Genomic DNA, 21,502 nt, shown 5'->3' with positions numbered 1-21,502 from the left:
TTGGAAGACAAAAGAAAAATGAGGAAGAACCCAATAGAGGGATGCTTTTGGAAGCCCTTGTCAAGAAATTCCAATGGACTCTCATATGAACATTTGAAAATTGCCCTGTTCTGACTTTTTTCTAGTCCCCTGTGTAGAACTTGTAATGATAATTACTCTTGCCTTTACTTTTCCTTCACATCTCCCATTCATGATTCAAGGACTTTCTTCTTCCTTTGTGAGGCAAGAGTTATGCAATTTGGGAGTCTTTTAGATAGACCCACTGAAGGGGTACTCCAATTGCCTCAGGCTGCGTCCCTGTTCAGCATGGAAGAAGCCAGAGTAGTCTGCGTCCCTGTTCAGCATGGAAGAAGCCAGAGTAGTCTGCGTCCCTATTCCCTACTGGCAATTTGGGTAACCCCTTCAGAGGATGGTGTGATAAGAATAGGAGGGAGGAATTGGCTAGGTAGTTAGGGTAAAAAGACCCCAAAGTCAAGTAGCCAATTTCTTGGCTAAAAGTCAAAATGTCCTTGGGCCTCTTAGAAACATACTCTGTTCCAAAGGCCAAAACTCTCCAAAGTGTTTGGTATATCTAATCCTTAAAAGATTTTAGGGTTACCTCTTCAGAAGGGGGAATGTTGGAGGAGAGGAAGTGGGCATGGATTTGATCAAAACATCTTATATGCATATATGAAATTCTCAATAAAGTTTTTATAAAATTTAAAAAGAAAAGAAAAGATAAAGAAAACCCAAGAAACTGGAGGTGGGCCTTGAGGGCTGCCTGAGCTACTTGCTCCCTGACCTCCTGCAAGATGTCATCAAACACCCCTGCTCCTGCTGCCACAACCTCAAGCCATTCCCACAGCCAACCCTTCCCCTCCAGGATGGACTGTACCCTCTGGAAACTAGAGCCAAAATAAATGCTTCCTCTCTTAATTGTTTGTGAGCTATTTGGTCACAGAAAAAAAAAGTATTGAATACAAATGTTTAAAATAACAAGTCCAGAATTCATACCCAAATTATAAAAAGGAGTCTTAAAAGATAGTAAGAATAAAGCAATTAACCCTACAGTTAAATGATGAGCAATTTCAGAAGTTTATGAAAGAGGAAATGGAAAGGCCAATAAACATGAAAAGATTTTGCTCTTACTAATAAGCACAGAAAATAAAATTTAATCTATAATGAGGTGCAATTTGTACACTCATGAGACTGGAAAAAACAAGTGTTCTGATGATAAGAAGTACTAAGGGTGCCCAAACGCTGATGGGTGTATGTTGTGAGCAAATTAGGCAATATCTTCAAAGTTGGGAATACATCCTCAGGGACTCAGCATTAGCGTTCAGTAGCTAAATAAGTTAGAGAAAATCATGTATGTGTAAACACAATTGTGTCACAAAGTTGGCAACAATAGTATCCTGAATAAGGAAAACGTGGAACAGACAAGCCTCTCTAACTAGGAAATGGGCCCACTGAAGTATAAATGTGAAAATTTGGCAGCAAAAATTAATAAACTACAAATAGAAACACTGGATTTTAAGAAACTATAGGACACTTTTTCACAAGTTTTTCATACTCATACACTATGGCCATATTCACTTAGAGTGCTAGGGATATACAAAATACTTCTTGGCTGAATTTCAGTGTAACAGCAGTAAAACCACTGATCCATGTCTACACACAAAGAGAGACAACCACATAACATAGCAGCTACCAGACCTATCATGTCCAAATGTAATGAGCCAACCAGTGTTAAATATGGGCTCTATTTTATGAAGTGGACCTTAAATCTAATTACAAAGTGGTTGGTTACTCCCATAATGTCCATGCCACTCTTGCAGTAGTGGGCATATATTGTCAGGTCAGTTGTACTTTGCAGGATTCATAACTAAGTAAGGTTGATGACAGCATGCACAAGTCTGACATAAGCTTAAGCCAGACAAAATCCCAGCATGGATGTGGGAAGGTTGTTAAGAAACCCAACCACACTTGAGGAATGCCTGCTGGGACGAGATGAGTTAGTTTAAGGGTGAGGCTCTTAGTAGGTAGACCAAGTTCCAGTGGATGAGCCCACAACAAAGAGGACTTAGGAACAGAAGGTTTACATATAAAAGCCTATAGTAGGGGGGTGCCCATGGGGGTGGAGATCTAAATAAAAACAAAATATATTGTATGAGGGGCTGGAGAGATGGCTCAGTGGTTAAGAGCACTGGTTGCTCTTGCAGGAATCCTGGGTTCGATTCCCAGAACCTACATGGGGACTAACAACTGTCTGTAACTCCAGTTACTGGGGATCCGATGCCCTCCTCTGACCTCTGTGGGCACTGCAGAACATGGGTACACTTACATACATGCAAGCAATACACTCATACACATAAAATAAAAAAAATAAAAATAAAAAATAAATTATATATCATGAAATTCTCAAAAATTCAAATTCAATTCAAAAAGACAACATGGAAAATCTACCAGCTCAATTTTGCCAAGTAAGGAAACAAGAAGCTAAAATGGACCTAATAAACATATCAATTAAATTCAGCATGCTCACTTTTGTTAGGTCCTTAATCAAGTAAAACTTAAAAGGAATCCACAGGAGAAATTTGTCATACTGACGGATACTTAGTTAAAAAGTATTCTTCAGTTTTAGGAGTGATAGTTGAAGCATTTGTTGGAAAACAAATTATGAAATGTATTGGATTTGCTTTAATCCAGTGCTAGACTAAAGGATTTTTTAAAAGATAATGAATTGAACAAAATAGTCCAGGTGTTTTTCTTGCGGTTGAAACCGAATCCAGAGTAAGTGTAAGTTTACCAGACTATTCTATTTTTATGTGTGAAGTTTTACATCATAGAAAAAGATGTGCCAAATATATTAAGAATTGTTTGAAAACATAAATATGCATGATAAAATATAACAAAATACATGTATATGCTAAATTCACTGTAGGGTTCACTATAGCAGCCAAGTCAGAATAAAAGCACAAAAGTTTTAGCTTATTAGCAAATTCTCAGAGGCCTACCCAAGCCTCTGAGTACTCTTTTGACTACCAGTCACTCACCTGCCTAGTCTTGGCTCCTTGCAGAGGCCTTTCTCATGGAGTCTTCTCTCCTGTTGCTTTTGGGTTCTCTTTCAATCTCTCTCTCTCTCTCTCTCTCTCTCTCTCTCTCTCTCTCTCTCTCTCTCTCTGAAATTGTATCATATAGCCCAGGCTGGCCTCAAATTTGCCATATAGAATGACCTACTTGTCTAGGATGATGCTGTACTCCTGACCCTCCTGGCTCTATCTCCAAGTGCTGTGATTAAAACCTCCCGTCTCCTCAGCCAGTAAGCAAAAGACTAAAAGAAAGGGTTCCCTCCGAGGGCATGTCCCCATGACCTAAAGCCCTCATCCTAGGCCACACCTCCTAATGGTTCCATCACCTCCCAATACTGTCACCTTGGTAACTAAACTCCTTCCATGCAGACCTTTGGGGAACACATATCTCAACCACAGCACTGGATGCTCCACTTTTCTAAAACATCAACAATTATACTCAGTTTTTCTCAGTGTCTAAGTCTTTCACAGGGGTTGCAAAGATATTGTAAATAAAATGGCTTATTCATCAGGAAAACTTCTCATAGCAAATGATGCTAGATTTGAGGGATATTTTAATTTTTTTACTTTATTTATATAATACTTCTGTACTTATCGATTATGTATATTTTGCCACTGGTAAACTACAGCGCTTTTTCAGGGCCAGAAAACATATTTAAAGATACTCCCTTACAAACCACATACCAGAGGTCTGAAAAAGCAAACCAAAGCATTTGAAGGTCATGACCATGGCAGCAGTATCTCTCAGAGTAGGCATTTATGTACTCATCAAGGAAAAAGGGAGGCAGGACGACCATCTGTTTATTCTTCATTTTAATATTTGTTAAGCCTAATCTTTATTTATACTTATTCAAACTTGTAGTGCATTGTGATCTTTTTACATTAAATGATGGTTCTAAAATTAACAAAAGCAAACATGTGCCAGTACCAATCACAACAGGGCAGAGGATTCTGTCTATATGTTATGTCTTCCACATATCTGTGATAATAAAGTTTTTGAGTGTTCTATTATACTATTAAGCATTGTGAAAAATATTTGTCAAATCATATTGCATTCTAAAAAGGACATACCAAATCATGTTTCGTTGTAGCTATTTATGATTGGTGACAATAACAACAAGAACATAAAACTATCAGGGGCCGAGGATGTCATTCAGTAGTGGAGTACTTGAATATGGCATCACATACTAGATCCCAACTTCATTCCCCACTGTGGAAAACGAAAGGCAGAAAAGAGCTGGAATGTCCCCATACAATTCTGGCTCATAGAATGAACTAATGAAAAGAGAACCAAGCACTAAGACTTAGTCAGAAAAATTTTGGACTTTAAAAAAGTTATACATGTTCACATGCTACAAATTCATTATACTCACATATACTTCCCCTGTCAGTACCCATATCAACAAAATAAGAATAATATGAAACAATGAAAATGTATTTCATTTCTTTTCAAAAGCTTAGAAGAATCCTCTGAAGTCAATGAATTTATCTTCACCTTGCTTGATGAAGATACTGAGCCTTAGAAGGCTTAGCACATTGCTAGTCACCTATCTAGAAGGGAGGTAGCTGAATGGGGGTGGATCTGGGCACTGTGTAGGGAGCACCCTGGAAGCCATGTCGTCTTTGGAGGACATCACATGCTACTGTGGCTTCTTGGTGGATGAAGGGGTAAGAAAGCAAGAAAGAATGAAAGTAATGCTATGTCTTACAATCACAAAATATCCAAAAGAAAAAAAAAACATTTTAAAATGTAATTTCTAATCACTTTAAGAAGGGGCATAATATCAATGCCCTCTGAAAGAATACAAATGTCTTTCACTTTGCTCTAAACCACATTTTCATTGGAATTTAAAAACTCATTTCTTTGACTCCTTGGGCCTTGGCAAACTCAGTGAGTGGAAATCAAGCTCTTGCATATTCCTGGGGAGAGTCTAGCTTCAGCATACTGAACAGAAGTCTCTACTTGAGTTAATATAAAAAGGAAAACAGCATAATTTTTAAGAAATTAGATGAACTACAATAAAATTAGGCAGTAAGTAAGTAGGCAGTTCATAGATCCATTGAAGAGAAATGGCACATACAGTTGGGATGGAGCGAAAGGAATTGTCTGTGCAAGGACTTCTTCTGCCTAGACATACACACTGTGGTCTGTTTCAATATGGTCTGTCTAAGAGCACATGACAGAAGAAAGCCCCTAGAAACATTAAGTCAGACTAACCAGTCAAAACAAGCTAACACTTGGGGGAGACAGTTGAATGCATGTCAAATTATTTCCTGTTTCACAGCTTTATTAATGCCTTTCCTTTGGCAGCTCATTGGGGCCTGGAATATGGCTACAATAATTGTATTAAATACACAACTCTGTGTACTTGCATAGAAAAAAGGGTTTTAGACATGTAAATGAAGGCCTATCAAGTGGCCTGAAAATCTAGAGACGACCTTATGAGCATTATATCCAATACTAGCCAGGGCTAAGAACACCTCAACTTGCTTTCTGTAATTTTCTGAAAGTGTTTTCTAAGTCTAGTCTGAGAAGTTAGATTCTTAGAGAAAGCACCTCTACTAATCGAACAGGAAAACAATTCTCACTCTGAATGTCAGAGAGTTATTATGGAAACCCTTCCACAAATCTCTTATGCTCTCTCTTCTGATTTGTATCAACCCCTCAGAGAAAACTCAGACACAAAATAGGGGCGCTAAAAAGTTTGTAAGGACTCAAGCAAAATGGGTTGCTTCTGATTTGAATGCCATAAGCTTCTATAAGAAAGATGCACACTTTACACGGAGCTTTCTCAAGTTATGAATTTTTCCTTTTCACTAGTCTTTTGAATCTAAGTATCTGTTTACACAAGGAAGAAAAGTTTTAAGCCATCATTGCAATAATTACATTTTGGTTTAAAAAACAAAACTATGATACTAATTTCATTCTCTTTTTTGCTCTTTCATTTGATAAATGTTACTAAGGTCAAAGACAATGCCAGAGAGAGTTCTCACAAGCACTGCTAAGCCATTTCCTAAAGCCCAGTTCTTTGTCTAAACAGATCATTTTACTACCTCTGTGTGCAAATCCAGTTGTCCCCTTGTGGAAAATGTAGGGATATTGTCATTTGATTTTAAGACGCAAAATTATTGAGTGTTGGGTGAGCAATCGTGAAATCCTAGTACTAGGGAGGCTGAGGCAGGAGGATCACAAATTTCAGGCCAGCCTGCGCTTCATGGAAAGACACTGTCTCAAAAAAGGAAGAAGAGGAAGAATAAGTAAATGATTGTCATGAATGTCATTTTTCAACATCTCTGAATTTCTAATTCATTCATTTGAAAATATATCTTTGTATTAAAGAAATTCTAGGCTCCCAGAAACTTAGACATAAATAACTGATTCTAGGTTCACAGAGCCCACTAAAGAGGGCACAAACAACGGGAAATAGTAAACAAAATTAAGGATTTACAGTACTTAATAAAGGTGATGACAGAGATATGAGCCAGGTGTCAAGACAAACAGGGAAAGAAGCATCTCTAACCCCTGACACAGACAAGGCAGGACAGAAGGAAGCAGTTGTGTGAGCTTTTGAGAAGGTTCAAAGTACAGGGCTTTTTTCTTTTCTTTTCTTTTTTTTTTTTTTCAAGCAGAATCTCACTAGGCAATCACTTCCCACTCCTGTCCTCCCTCCCTCCCTCCCTCCCTCTTTCTTTCCTTCCTTCCCTCCTTCCCACCTTCCTTTCTCCCTGCCCACCAATGGTTTTTTTTTTTTTTTTTTTTTTTTTTTTTTTTTTTTTTAATTTAGAGAAGAAAACATAAGAAAAGAACCAAAGAAGGCCCAGTTTCTAACTAAGACAAATATTGCCATTTGTTATTGTGGAAGGAGAGGTGGAGAAGTTTGTTTCCAGTTGAACTCAGGCCAAGTTAGATGATTGGAAAGCACACGATTAATAAATGGATCTAGGCTAGGAATAATGGGTAAAGGACATGGATTTTAGACCATTTTACATATGCATATTAATGGAATGAAATTACCTCAAGAAAGTTCAGTGAGTAGCTGTGGTGAGTGCTCATGCTGAAGGGAAGACTGGGGACTCAGTTTATGAGAGGGACTACAACAGTGAGACTAGATGTGCCTAGAGAGGAATCGAGCTAGCACAGGTGAGGCAAAGGTGTCAAGGAGAGAGTGATCCACAGTCGGGTAAAGGTTAGAAGTGGTGGTTGTATTCGTAACGAGTGCAAGGCTGTAGGAAGAGGGGAAGCTTGCTACTTATCTGTGCTGCAAGGATAAGTCCTTTTTATCTTTGAATCTACCTTAGCTCAAGCCTCCAATTACTGAACTCCATTCTGAGATTTTGGTAAATGTTTACAGAATTGATTTCTCCTATTCTTGTTTGCTTAAAGCCTAATGAATACTCACCTCCAGTTGTTTGAGAGTTAATAAGATCACAGTGTGTACTGAATTTTCCCTTGATACTTAATGATTGTGTATAAATCAAGCAAAGTTCAAATAATTCAAATGTTTAGCAATTCTCTGAGGTTTAAAACCTCACATTCTCTCCTATCAAAAACCGGAGGAATCTTCACAAAGTTTAAGGTTAAGAAAACAATCAAAGCAAAGATTTCCAGGGTCCAGAACACGGTCCCCTCCAGGGAAACTACTCAGTGAGGGGCAAGTGAAGGTACAGCCTTGGTTCAGCACCATGGAGTTCCTGTAGCCAGGACCATCCCGAGACTAGAGGCAGGGAAAATGATTCTCCCAATCCCAAACTCATAGTTCCTCTTTAAACTGCCTGGTTTTCCCTCTCTTCTGGTTGCTTGATTACTTTTTCATGTGATACCTGATTGAAATCCACATAAAAAGAATGGTCTGTTTAATTACTCTATGGCAAAATACATTGCACAGGTATAATGGACTGTGAGTTCTGCATTTGGGCCCAAGACCTACTGGCACTGAAGCTACAGAATGCTCTGTGTGGTTTTACTTCTCATTATCAGTTAGGAAAGCTTGTCTTTCCATACTATGAGGTCACAGGAAGAAGGTAGGGGAAACACACAAACCTTTCTCCCTGCCGTGGCAATCACTGAGACAGGTGTCAGATAGAACTGTGTCAGTCTTGGTCTTTAGAGACCACCATAAGCAGAGGTCAACAGCGGCCTACACTGAAGACGGAACATGAATGATAAGCATAAGTCGCTGTTATGTGCTATTGTTTGTTACCATACCATGACTTGGGTCACGCTAAGTAATTCTCAGTAGATTTCAAAAGTGGAATGGCTAAAGGAGGATTTTCCAAAAAGAATTTTCAGCTGCAAAACTTGAAGGCTGTTCAGAATTGTACATGAATGCACATTGATCTTTGGCTTACCCAATCCCAATATAACCTGGAAAGACTGAAAGGTAGAAGCAGCAGAGAAGAGGGAGAAGGGAGGAAGAAAGGAGGGAGAAGAAGAGAAAGAGAAAATATATGTGTGTTCTCTTGCACATGCTCAGTGTGTGTGTGTGTGTGTGTGTGTGTGTGTGTGTGTGTGTGTGTAACCATGCACGTACATCCACTTATGTACATTTTCTCTCTTCCAGTGATACTTTACCTTTCTTATCTGATTGGCTGTTCCAATCGTCAGGCCAGGGTGGTTGCTTTTTGAATCATATTGCCAAAGCTTTTCTGTTTCCATTTTATGCAGTGCTGTGGTTGCTCCTTGTTTCCAGCCAGTCCTTTGGCTTATTTAACTTCTGTACATGTGTCATGAAAACTTTGCTCATTCAAAGTAATAATAAATAATTTTTATAATAAAAATCCAAATAGTGCTCATGACTATTTCATAGATGACAACTGAACCTACGTGTAAGTTGTGTTCGTGTCATCTCATTGCTTAAATGCCTGTTTAGAAATTATGATTCTGGAAAATCTCCTCTTTCCTGTTGTCCTGATAACACTCTTAAGAATTCCTATTATTACAATTAAAGCTACTAGATGCTATAAGGCAGATACAAGCTTGTGCCAAATGTATTCTAATTACTTCACTTAATTCCTATAACAAACTATAGCAACAGAACTATCATTATCTACTAGAGAAAATCTATGGTATAGACAATTTATTTACTTTGACCTTCACAGTATATGTTAGAATCAAAATCTTACCTAGAATTTAAAATGAAAATTAGGAGATTCTCATTTCCATCTTCAAAAAAAATCTGCATGTCAGATAAACATTGCTGAATTTTTTTTGTTAAAATATATCAGGACAGATTGGGGGCTAGAAGTGTATCTTAACGGTAGAGTACTTGATTAGGATGCACAAGGTCATGAGTTTGAACCCCAGTAACACTCTCTCTCTCTCTCTCTCTCTCTCTCTCTCTCTCTCTCTCTCAAATCAGAACAGATAGTTGAGGAAAGAAGCAACGGTCCAAATGAAGATGGGCATGTGCTGTCTCCCCACCAGCTGCATCCATTTACCCTCCTTACTAAATGCCTTTGTTTCCTTCTTTAGTAAACTGTGAAGCTCTGGACAGTGTGGGTAGGAGGCACGTTCTTATTCAGCATGGGACTTTATATATGTGCTTTGAAAATACGATCACTGTGTCACATACTGGAGTTACTAACCAAAGCCTTGGAATAATATCTATTGGGCTAAATTAAAGATTAAAAAAAAACATCCCTGATCCCAGATACAATTTCTAACATGAGTATCAAATCATTCTGAAAACACTTCAGGGACTGATTATGAAAAGAGTAAGATTTTTTTCTCCCTCTCTGCTACTGAGATAACTCTGACCGTACTTCCTTTCCCAGGATAAAGGACACATCCTTGCAGAGTTCATTGTGAGTTCATTGGTAGCAGTCAATAAAGGTGCTTGAAAGTTTCTCATTGAAAAAGAAATCTTCAAGTGATGGAAAAGTTTAGCAAGATTTAGCTTTTCACAAGCAGCTGGCTTGAAATCGCCTTGGTTGAAGCTGGTGTGCAGTCAAGTGCTTGAGCATGTGTTTAGCAAGCAGGAGGTACTACATTCCACCACCGACCACCCATTCCATCCCCATGCACCCATTCCATCCCCAGCATCCAAAAAAACAAACACTTGGCTGGGCCACAGGCCCTGTAATTATTTCCACTGGGAATTGGCATTTTGACCTTTACATCTGAGGTGTACACTTGGCCCCAAGAAAGTTGCTCTTCCACTTGTCCAGGGAGAGGCAGGATAGCCAAAAATAAAGCTTAGCCTTAGGCACATGGACATATCAGCATCCAGTTGCACCACATGTCACCTTCTTATGTAGTTATTTTTGAACAAGTTTCTTCACCTGTAAAATGTGCTTAATATCACTCATTTCACAGATGACCTAAAGATTCACTATGTGAACCTACATGAAGCCCTTGATGCCTGATACAATGTGAACACTTAACAAATAGTCATGATGGTTATTAGTAAAGACATGCAGTTTCCCTAATAAGTTATTTTCTCAGTTAATACTGTTTTATACTTTTTCAAGATAGCACGGTATTTTCAAGATCTTTAAAACTGTCTTGGTTGAGACTGGTATGTCTCCTCTTCAGAATTATTAAAATAATTATCTCTTTTTATGAGTTAAAGAATGACCTTATCCTCTGGCCATCGACCATGACCTCATGGTCACTGAGAGCAAGTGCTTCTACCAAACTGGTACCTGAGTTTAATCCTTAGGATCCACATAGTGGAAGGAGATAACCAACCCCTGAAAGTTGTCTTCTGATTTTCATATGTGCACTGTGACACTCACACGTGTAAACACATAAATAATAAATAAATAAATAAATAAATAAATTTTTAAAGAATGATTTTTTTTCTTCTCCCTGGTGGGGAAGAAGGACTCACTTGGTTCAAGAAAGAGAAAATGACACTAAATATTTCAATGAGAACTTTTCTTTGAAAACAGGGTCGTACTACGTCACTCAAGTTGACCTAGAACTCACTGTAATCCTCCTGCCTCGGATTCCTGAGTGCTAGGATTACAGGTCACTATAACTGGATTGATGAGAACATGCCTGAAGAGAGGAATGAAAGATAATGTTTATAATAACATGTGCATTATAATGTTACATTAACAAAAATTATCCTTCCTAATGAAGAGTATTCAGTCAAATTTTATTATTCAGGAAAGGCAATAGCTATCTACAAAAAAATCCTAATAATAACAATTGAATTTTTGAACATATCAACTATGCATAGTGGAGATTTTTTTTCTTTCTAATGTAAAATTTGAAGACAGAACTCTATAAAATAGTATGCAGATTTTAAATATATGATATTATCTCATAAATACTTAAATAAGAAAAATTTAACAAGACATTTCATGACTGTGAATTTTGTTATTTCCACTGTGTTTCTCATAAACATTTATTTATTATGGTAGAGGATATTACCAAAGAAATGTGCAAAATACATTTATTGATTCCTTCCAATTTCTCTACTTTTTATTGTATTATATGTGGTGCAATATAACTGAAAAGTTTTCCTTTCTTAGAGGAATTCCGTATTACTCACCCAGAAGAAATACATTTAATTGAGTGCAGTTCATTAGCTCATGCCAAGGGAATTGTATGTATTTACCTGGCTTCACTGCTTGTAGCATGACAAGGTAGGTCTTGCTCATCTCTAGTGCCCCTTCCCTCTCTAGTGTTTTCCTTCCATTTCTATTATCATTGTGGGATTCTTGTTTTAGAGGTTACTGCTTTTTAAATGTTTAACTGGCCCCTACTACAACACTTGTCAAGTAATAAAAGATTGTGAATAATAATATGTTCAAGCCAGGACAATTATCTCTGTGTCAGACAGATGTCTCAGAGACACCAATACTGAATATTCAGTTCTACAATGGAACAGTTATTTTCACAGAAAAGAAACAGCCACAATACACCCACAACATAGACTTAGGCTGATGTTAGGGAAGAACTAGACAAATACAGCCTAATAAGAAGAGAAGCTTGCTCACTACAACTCACCATTGCTGCTAAGGGGTGGAGGAGCAACAAACCCAAGTACTGTCAGCTATTACAGTGGCTGGCAACCCAGCTATGTTTTAAAACATATCAACAACAGCATAGCATCATCACCTGCTTCCCCAAGTAATATTTTAAAATAACTGCAATGAGTCCTACCATATTTGCCTTTTGTTTCTTTTTACAAAAGAAAACTTTAAACATTAAAAGGGTAACCGAAAAAGACAACCCTTTTCTAATTTTTTTATTGTGATAAATTACACAGAGCATAAAATTTACAACTGTAGCTGTCATTAAGGATATAATTCAGTGGTATTAAATAAACCTGCCAGGAAACTTGGGGGTCACAGGTCGATGGTCGCTACTGTACTAAGACCTGGAATTGTCCAAAGTTAACCACAATTTACACTCTTCCCGGAGAAACTGCAAGCTTTTAACAAACTCATGAGCTGCAAAAGGGTTACATCAGATATTCTTCCAGTGCTAGCGCTGTCTACATGATGAGAAAGATTTGTGCTGTTTCCCATTCTATCTTCCAGAATCCTCTCAGAAGACATTCTCTTTTTTCCAATGTATTTTAATTGAATTTTTGTGCATTTCATACAAAACAACTTTATCATCTTTATATCCCCTGCCCCATTTGTACCCCCCATATCTCCCCGACTGGATTTCATGAATTCTGCCATATATGTTAAGGTCTATTGAGTCAAATTTGTGTACCCAGATGTCCCTCAGTGCAAGATCATCCACTGGGGTCTAGTCAGCCAATCTAGAGTTACTTCCTTAAAGAAAATCAACTCTTCCTCACCCAGCAGTAATAAGCTGTCAATAGGCAACTTTGGGGCCTGCTGCTCATTTCCCCAGTTCTATGCTGGATTTCTGTCTGATTGTGTTTGCCTGGTCTTGTGTATGCTGACACCACTGCTATAAGTTCATATGAGCAAGTTCCCGGGGACCTGGAAGACTGTTTCCTTATGATCATGTACCCACTCTGGTTCTTACAATCTTTCTGCCCCTCTTCTGAAATGCTCCCCGAGCCATGGGTAGGTGGTTGAAGTTTAATATAGGAATCCTATTAGGGGCACGCTTTTAGTCAAATAAATTTTAATTTTGATTTACATCATCACAGACCAATAAAAACAGGGTCACTTGAAGGTACTGTGTTTATAACATTTGAAAAACATATATAGCCAGGCATGGTGATAAACCACTGTAATCCCAGCACTTGAGAAGCAGAGGGTGACAATTTGAGAACAGCCCAGACTGCAAAGAAAAAGACCCTATTTCAAAAATAAAAAGTTATATATGGATACTAATAATAAAAATGTATACTAATATTATTACTTTTGTACCAAAACTGTGAATTCTAAATTTACTGTAAAGAATTTTTTTCATGGTCTTTTTGAGACAGGGTCTCCCTGTAGCCCCAGCTGTCCTGGAACTCATCATAGACCAGATCTCTCTAGCCCCAGTAGTTTATATTTTTAAAATATTGCTAGTCAGAATTGTCTCAAACTTTTCTGCACAACTACCATATAAACTAAAAGAAAAAGGATATTGCTTCTAAATTCTGAGGTACATGTCTTCAACCAACATTATCAGACTCAGCCACAGCAGCAACAGAGAATGAAAATAAAAATCAATGTAATTTTGAAAAAAAAATTCCTTCCCTAAATAAATTATGTGCCAAGTATGACTCTATTTTAAGCCCCAGCTGTCCTGGAACTCATTACATAGACCAGGCTGGCCTTGAACTCACAGAGATCTTCCTGCTTCTGCCTCCCAAGTGCTGGGATTAAAGGTGTGCACCACCACGCCCGGCCAAGAATTTTTTAACAAAATAGAAAGAGTATAGAAATATCTTCCAATATAATATTAGATAGGACAACCAAATGGCTCGACTGTAATGTTCTTACTACACAATCCTGACAACCTGAATTTGATGGCTAGCACCCACCCACATACAGGTAGGAGAGAACCAACTCCACATGGTTATCTGTCTTCTAATTGCCACATAAGTGTCAAAGTATATGCAAATTCAAACATCACACACATATATCATAAATAAAAAAATTTAAAATACTACATAACAAATCTTTATTCATAAAAATTATGGCTGCTCAGTGTGGTTTCTGGCCAATGAGGTAGAGCACAGAGGTAGGATGAATATGGCAACACTCCACATTTACCATGAATTCTGGGTCTCCAGAGAGGCTGGTACCTAAAACTGTATTACTACTTCTCCTCCAATGTCCCTGATCCTGTCCTGAAGTAATCAAGATTCCCAAATAATCTTTTAAGAGAAAGGTAACTTCATTAGGCGTGTTAGTCCCAGACCAGCATCCTAGAGTGATTTTTTTTCAAAGTGTTTTCTATAAAATTGATTGAAAAAAAAGTCGAAGTAACATTCCCCTGGGAAATAATGAAAAAATTCAAAAGATCTTGTTAGATCTCACTATGTCAGCAGTCTCTGAGAGTACACAGTGTTTACTTCTCATCATATTTTACTTGAGAAACAGAGTTTTAATATATCTAATTTTTTGTGTTTTATACTTATATCAGAATTCTGATCTTGAATAGGTAATGTCAAAAAGAAAATTATGTAGTTAGGATAAAAAAAGAAATTCTTTCTTTTCAATATTCTTCTATTTAAAAGCTGGTATAACAGTCTATCCAAGGGTTTTGTCTTAACATTGATAAAATTCCTTCTTAATTCATGGGGAACTTTAACAATTGGTGGGTAAATGACATTTAATTAAACAAAACAGGTAAACAAAATGGAAAATTCATCGACTTTCATCTTTCTTGATTTATGTATTATTTTTTAAGTATGGTTTTATTTTCATTTTGATCTGGTTTGGGTACATTTATCATTGAACATGCCATAAATAACTTCTTACTTAAACACAAAACGTAAGCAAGTAGAGGGCAAATCACCCAGAATGGGAGTGCCACTCTGCAGTTCTAAAATGATGAACCTAGTAGCCTAGTGTGCTACAGAACTGTCAAGGGAACAATTGTGTCTAAGCAACAGACTAAAGTCATTGTTTCACTATCTATCACTTTATGGATCAGAGTAATCATACTTGAATCATCTGTAACTATTATTGGATATTACCAGCTGTTAGCAAATTCAGTGAAGAAGCCAGGCTTAGGTCAAAGAAATGTGCAATGTAAACTGCTTTGGAACAAAACTTATGGGTCTTTAAGTCAGCTGAGAAAGTGAATGGGAAAAAGGTGCTTTCCAGAATCTGAATTTCTTTGTAGTAATTAGAATTCCACTGTGTTGCCAGGCTGTTTTTAAGTTCCCTGACCTCCAGGTTCTGGAACTGTAGCCACTGTATCCCAGGGACAGGATTGCAGTCGTTCACCATAACTGACTACTTTCAGAATTCCTTTAGTTAGTGATTCCAACTCATCAACACAAAATATTCAACAGCCACCATGACGCCGTCCTGTTTTCTTTTTTCTTTTTAATTTTCCTATATATTTAGTGGTCCCAAGGATCACACCCTTGGCCATGCTCTACCACTGAGCGCCATGCTCAGCTTAACCCCTGCTCTTCTCCATGGCTGCTTTGATCTTACACAGAGCTTCTTTTCTAGAACAGGAAGTGGTAATTAGGATTTCATAGTTTGGTGCAGCTAGCATTAGCATGGCTTTCCCCGTATGGAGGATTATAACAGTAGTCATACAGATGTCAGAAAATGATCCTAGATAATAGTGATCCTCATCTTAGGATGGTGAGCAGCTGCTAAAACATCTTTTTAGAAGCTCAAGTTCAGTTACATAACCTTTCCTGCAAATAGAGAAAGCTTTAATGTTAATTAGAAAGGAAGATTACAAATTCAAGTGTCAGTCAGAGTGCACCAAGATCCTTCTTTATTGATGCCGTATTCTTCCCCACATCAAGATTTCTGGCCCTTAAGCTTTTTAAAGAACTGACACTGAAAAGTAATAACAGGAGCCTCAGGGGGCCTCCTGGCTTCCATTTTAAACAACACTTTTTAATTCACCAAGGTCAACGTCTTGTCTATTTACCTTTCGAGTGTGACCTGTCTTTTGAAAATTGTCACAAACTGGTATGCCTACAAAGACATAGTCCATTAGTAATTGCCTTAAGGTACACAGCATAAGGGCCGGAAAGACATCTAGAGAAGTCCAGTCAGTCTCTGTCTACACGAACTGCAAATACCTTTAGTAAAACCTTTAACTTCTTCACAAGTAAGTCCATCATTTTAACTATGAAATGAAAAGCTAGACTTTGTCAGTGTTTCCTGAATTCTGCAGACCATGGGAGTCATCTGTGAACTCCCACACACCCTAAATGCATACACACACAATAATAATAAACACGCTCTTTTAAACTCAGTCAATATTGCTGGCCGTGATGTCCTCCTGGCAGTGAGGAAAACTTCAGAGCGTCTTTGAAGTGGTACTCGATGAACAGTAATACTAAGCAAGAAACGTTCAGGGGAATCAGGCCATAAGTAATCGCTCTATGGTAAACTGATACAGCCACAAGCAGGCAGGTTAAAAGAAGTGTTCTCATACTTCTTTTAAAATGCTGTGACAATTTTGGACCACTGCAAAACTCCGCAGCACACAAAGCAAGCAAGCGACAGTAATCAGAGATGTCAAGGCTCTGTCTGAGCAAAGAGGTTGGGCAGGCTACATGGCTATGACAACTTGAATCAGCAGTGACAGCTGTGAACCGAAGGGCAGTCCTGCTTGGGAGAAACTGCTCCATAGCATCTTGGCACAAATAGTAATGCTCATCAGAAAGTAGCATCCTGAATACAAAAGACAAAGCCGGCCGAATCAGTTCTGCAATGGGTCAAACATCTAAAGAGGCTGTTATCCTCTTCATCATTTCTTCTATCCCCAAGATTACACTGCTTTGATCCCAATTTCCACTACTGTCCTCCATGTTCCTCACAATTCCTTTCTATTAAGGTTCTCTGGTCTGCTTTACAGCCCCAGCTTGTTCTCATATAAGTGGCATCCTGTAATTCTGACTGCAGGCATCTGACCACAGTAAATTTTTCCCACTAACGTGGTATCTCATTGAAAAATATTTTTAACATGCGCAAAGAAATGCTGACTTTTGTGATAACTGTATTATGTTACATCATTATGATCAGAGATCAATGAAGGAGTAAGAAAGTAAAGAGTAAGAGAACTGTTTCACTTTGTGCCATGCGTGTGCTCAAGTGATCTGTATAGGTACTATATTTGAAATCAAACAAGGTTGGAAGCTGTTGCTCCGATCAATCTTTTTAATAAATGGCAAAAACAATAGCTGAAAAACACCTGAAAGCCAGGAACATTCCCTAAGCTCCAGCAGAACAACATAGCTGCAGAGGAAATGGCCACCGCCTTGGAAACTGGAAAGGCAGCTTAAGGGGGAATCCAATTTCGCACTGCCTTGGTTTTTACCCTTTGTACCCTACCAAGTTCTTACCATGATACTGAAGACAAAACCCTGTGTTTTCCCCACAGGGAGAAGAAAATTTGCCATTGTGAAAGATGCCCAGAGCTTTCTGGTCTCCTTAGGGATATTATTTTAGCAAAACCTAACTTACTGGAGATCTGCAAGGTGTAACAAACCTAGGAGAAGGGAGGTAACCCAACTTCAAGACTCCAGCCTTTGATATAGAAAAAGGGAAGTGTCTGCTCACTAAAGACCAAGACCTATCCGTGGGACTACAGAGGAAATCACAGCCTTTGAGCACCCTGACTACAGCAAACAGTAAGCAGAGTCTAACTCGTGTCAGAGAAACACCAACCTTCCCACTAAAGATCTATCTGTCTCAGTTCCTCACACAGTTAGTTTATTATATTTAGCCTTCAATAAAAATTTACATGAATCCCAGTAATCTGGAAGCTGAAACAGAAGAGTTGTGAGTTTGCCTTCAGCTCTAGTCACACAGGAAGACCTTATCTCAAAATCAAAACAAACAGAAAACATAGGTAAAATGCACAATAATACACAATATGAGCCAAACCAGTGGTGAATGGCTGTAAACATGGCACTTAGGGAGCCGAGGAGAGGGAACTGCCATGGAATCAAAGCCAGCCCGACTACAGAGAAAGACGTTGTCTCACAAACAATGAAAGATAAAAAATGAACTTCCTAAAATGAGCTTCCAAGAAAAAACAAAACAACAAAAGAGTAAAAATAGTAACAACAAAATATGTAACAGAATATTCAAGATTAAGACACAATTACAACCAGGAGTTCTAGTGCCTGTCTTTAATCCCAGCAGTGGAAAGGCAGAGGCAGGCAGATCTCTGTGAGTTCAAGAAGGGAATTACATATTCATAAAAAGATTGCAGAAGATATAAAGTCCTTAGTCTACATAGCAAGTTCCAGGCAGGCTGGGGTTATGGGGAGATCCTGTCTCAAAAAGACCAAAAAACAAAAAAAAAGAAAAAAAATACATAAACTGGGCATGGTGGCTTACACCCTTAATCTGAGCATTTGAGGAAGCAGGGCAGGAGGATCTCTGTGAGATCAAGGACAGCCTGGTCTACATAGCAAGTTCAAGTTCAGCTGTGACTACAGGGAGACTCAGTCTGAAAAAAAATGTTAAATAATGCAAAACTCGTATGCAATGAGAATTCCAGAAGGAACAGAAGAACTATTTAACTATTTGAAGCAAAATGCTGAGATTTTTTGATAAATTGATGACATATATAAAACCACAGATCCAGGAAGCTCAGAAAATATCAAACAGCAAAAACTCCTTGTCTAGACCTATGGACTTCAAACTGATTACAATTAAAGACATAAAAAGCTGGCGATACAGTTTATTAGTGGAGTGCTTGTCTGGCATGTGGAGGCCAGACTGAAAAAAAAATTCAGAGATTATATGAACAGATTTTTAGAACTAAATATAACCTGTAACCTGTAAGAAACTGATTTTAAATAGTCATAAATAGATGAAAATCCAAGGGAGGAGCCTGGAACAGTGGTAATCATAAGTATTTGGCAGCCTAAGGATCGTAAATTCAAGGCAGTGCTAGACAAGTTACATGACCCTATCTCAAAATAAAAGACTTAAAAAGGGCTGTGCTATAGCTCAGTGTTTGCGTGTGCTTAGCATGTGCAAGGCCCTGGTTCAAGAAAAAAGAAAACTTAAGTTAAGGGGGGTGTCATGCTAACACTCATCAGAGCAGAGTAGAATCAGCCATATCAGCCTGAGTTTGAGCAGACTTCAGAGCAAGGAACTATCAGGAATACGGAAAGGAATTACACATTCAGAAAAAGATTGCATTAGACATAAAGCCCTTAGTGTGCAGGCATCTAATGATACAGCAGCGAAATACAGGAGGCCAAAAATGGTAGTTCTTTACCAAGAGAAATAGAACGCAAGAATATATTTGCACTGAGCACATCATCAATTAATTAGATCTAATTTATATTTGTGAACTACACCATTCACCAACAGCAGAACACACATTCTTCACAAGCTCACATGGAACATTTGACGGTATAAACCATATTCTGGGTCAAAATGAATTCCTTACCAAATTGAAAGATATAGGAGTCATACAAAGTATGTGTTCAGGGCACCACTGAATAAGAAAGCAATAACAGAAATGTAGCTAAAACTGCATATTTTTAGGTAACATGACTAAAAGGAGTCTCAAAAGGAATAAACTGTGAATAAATAAAACTGAAAATAAAACCTATGAAATTCTTAAGATGTACTATTTTCCTCTCTGATTTAATCCGCTGCCCCTTCAAGCCTAAGACTTGCTATCTGCAGCCTAGTGTCACTTTCACCATGGTGCTCAGCATTGCTGACACGAGAAAGTAGATTAAGCACATAATAGTTTCATTAAACTAGAAGTCAATGAGAAAGCAGAAGAAACGTATACAAAGGCAGAAAAGTTCAACACTGAGAAAGGTTCTCGTGCACAAATTCAAAGACAAGGTTATGAATTATGAGAAAAAAAAGCAGATGAAGCAGCAGAAGAAAATTCAAATGTTCAATTTAATGAATCAAGAATCAAAGTCCTCACAGCAAGAGAGGACCTCGTCACTAATATGCTAAATGAGGCAATACCATGACTCAGCAAGGTGGTAAAAGATACCGCCAGGTACCAGGTGCTGCTAGATGGGCTGGTCCTCTGGGGTAATACCAGCAGTTGGATCCCAATTGATTATACATGGCAGAAACCAAGATTTCTCTTTGCTGAAGTCTGCAGTGCAAAAAGCAATTTCTTTGTATAAAATTGCCACCACAGAAAAGATATTGATGTCCAAATTGATCAGGAGGTCTACCTGCCTGAAGAAACAGCTGGTGGAATTAAAATCTAGCAGGGATAGCAAGATAAAGGTTCCAACACCCTGGAAGACTGACTGGATCTCACAGGCCAGCAGCCGGTGCTGGAAGTATTGCAAGGCTTGCTTGGTGCAAATGCCAACAGGAAGTTTGTCGACTGAGCCTTTGGGAAGTGCAGTTCGCCCACTGCTGTACTTGTGAAGAAACAAGGTTTCTGTGCAGCTTCTTTCTGTTCTAATCCTGTTCTGTTGTAACCAGTAATCTGGAGCTAATGCCCTTGGCCTAATGTTAACAGTCAGAGAAGGGCCACTCTGTGAAGTCTGAAACCCAGCCCAGTCCACCTACATTCTTGAGCATCATGCTGGTTCTGCAGCAGGGATGTGAGGAGTCAAATGGGGTCCGAAGGGGCTGTCTGGCCTTCATCTGTTCGGTTCCTGTCCCAGGTATCAAGTCTAGAGCCTGATGTGCATGTTGCCCCCTGCTCTCTGAGTGTAAAGTGCATGTGGGTTTGCATTTTTCCAGAAACAGTAACTTTACTACTACTGTTTGGATCTAGAAGTTTTCCTTATCTGTAAATGTAATTTAACCTCTAAACCAAAAAAGAAAAAAAGAAAAAAAAACCTCTTCGATGCAGCAAAAGCAGAAAGAAAAAGAAATCAAAAGGAAATAATACAAGCTTCCATTTTAGGAAACTAGAAAAAAAGGGTCATCTTAGACCCAACATAACCTTAAGAAAAGAAATGATCAAGTAAGGTATCTATTCCAACTATACAAGCCCCATTTCATACTGTAAAATCAATTACTATAACCTACTATATCAAGAAACTCAAGAAGAAAAATGACAGGACCATATCAACAGATGTGGACAAATGTCTTATTCATGATTTAAAAGAAAAAAAAGAAAACTTTTAGTGAACTATGAGTAATGGGAACGTCCTCAACCTGATTTAAAAGGAAGAAGAACAGAAGTGAAAGGAAGGAAAGACAAAGGAAGGATGGAAGGAGGGAGGAAGGAAGGAAGGAAGGAAGGAAGGAAGGAAAGAAAGAAAAAGTTACAGCTAACACCGACTTCATAGTGAGGACTAGATGCTTTCCCTTAAGATGAGGAACAGAACAAGATGCCTCTTTTCACATCATTTGACCATACAGAATATTGTACTGGAAAGCTTAGGTAATGCCAT

General features: G+C 38.2%; 1 protein-coding gene and 1 pseudogene across 3 annotated transcripts in view; one reads left to right on the top strand and one right to left on the bottom strand.

The window, feature by feature from the left end:
* Positions 1-21,502, bottom strand: part of Prkg1 (protein kinase cGMP-dependent 1) — a 1,315,555-nt gene that overhangs the window by 308,071 nt on the left and 985,982 nt on the right. The window lies entirely within an intron of this gene.
* Positions 19,821-20,482, top strand: LOC103732506 (annotated as a pseudogene).

Source organism: Nannospalax galili, unplaced genomic scaffold (assembly GCF_000622305.1).
Source record: "Nannospalax galili isolate Female #2095 unplaced genomic scaffold, S.galili_v1.0 scaffold175, whole genome shotgun sequence".
Classification (NCBI taxonomy): domain Eukaryota; kingdom Metazoa; phylum Chordata; class Mammalia; order Rodentia; family Spalacidae; genus Nannospalax; species Nannospalax galili.
Note: the sequence above shows the minus strand (reverse complement) of the source record. Positions and strands in the feature narration are given on the sequence as shown.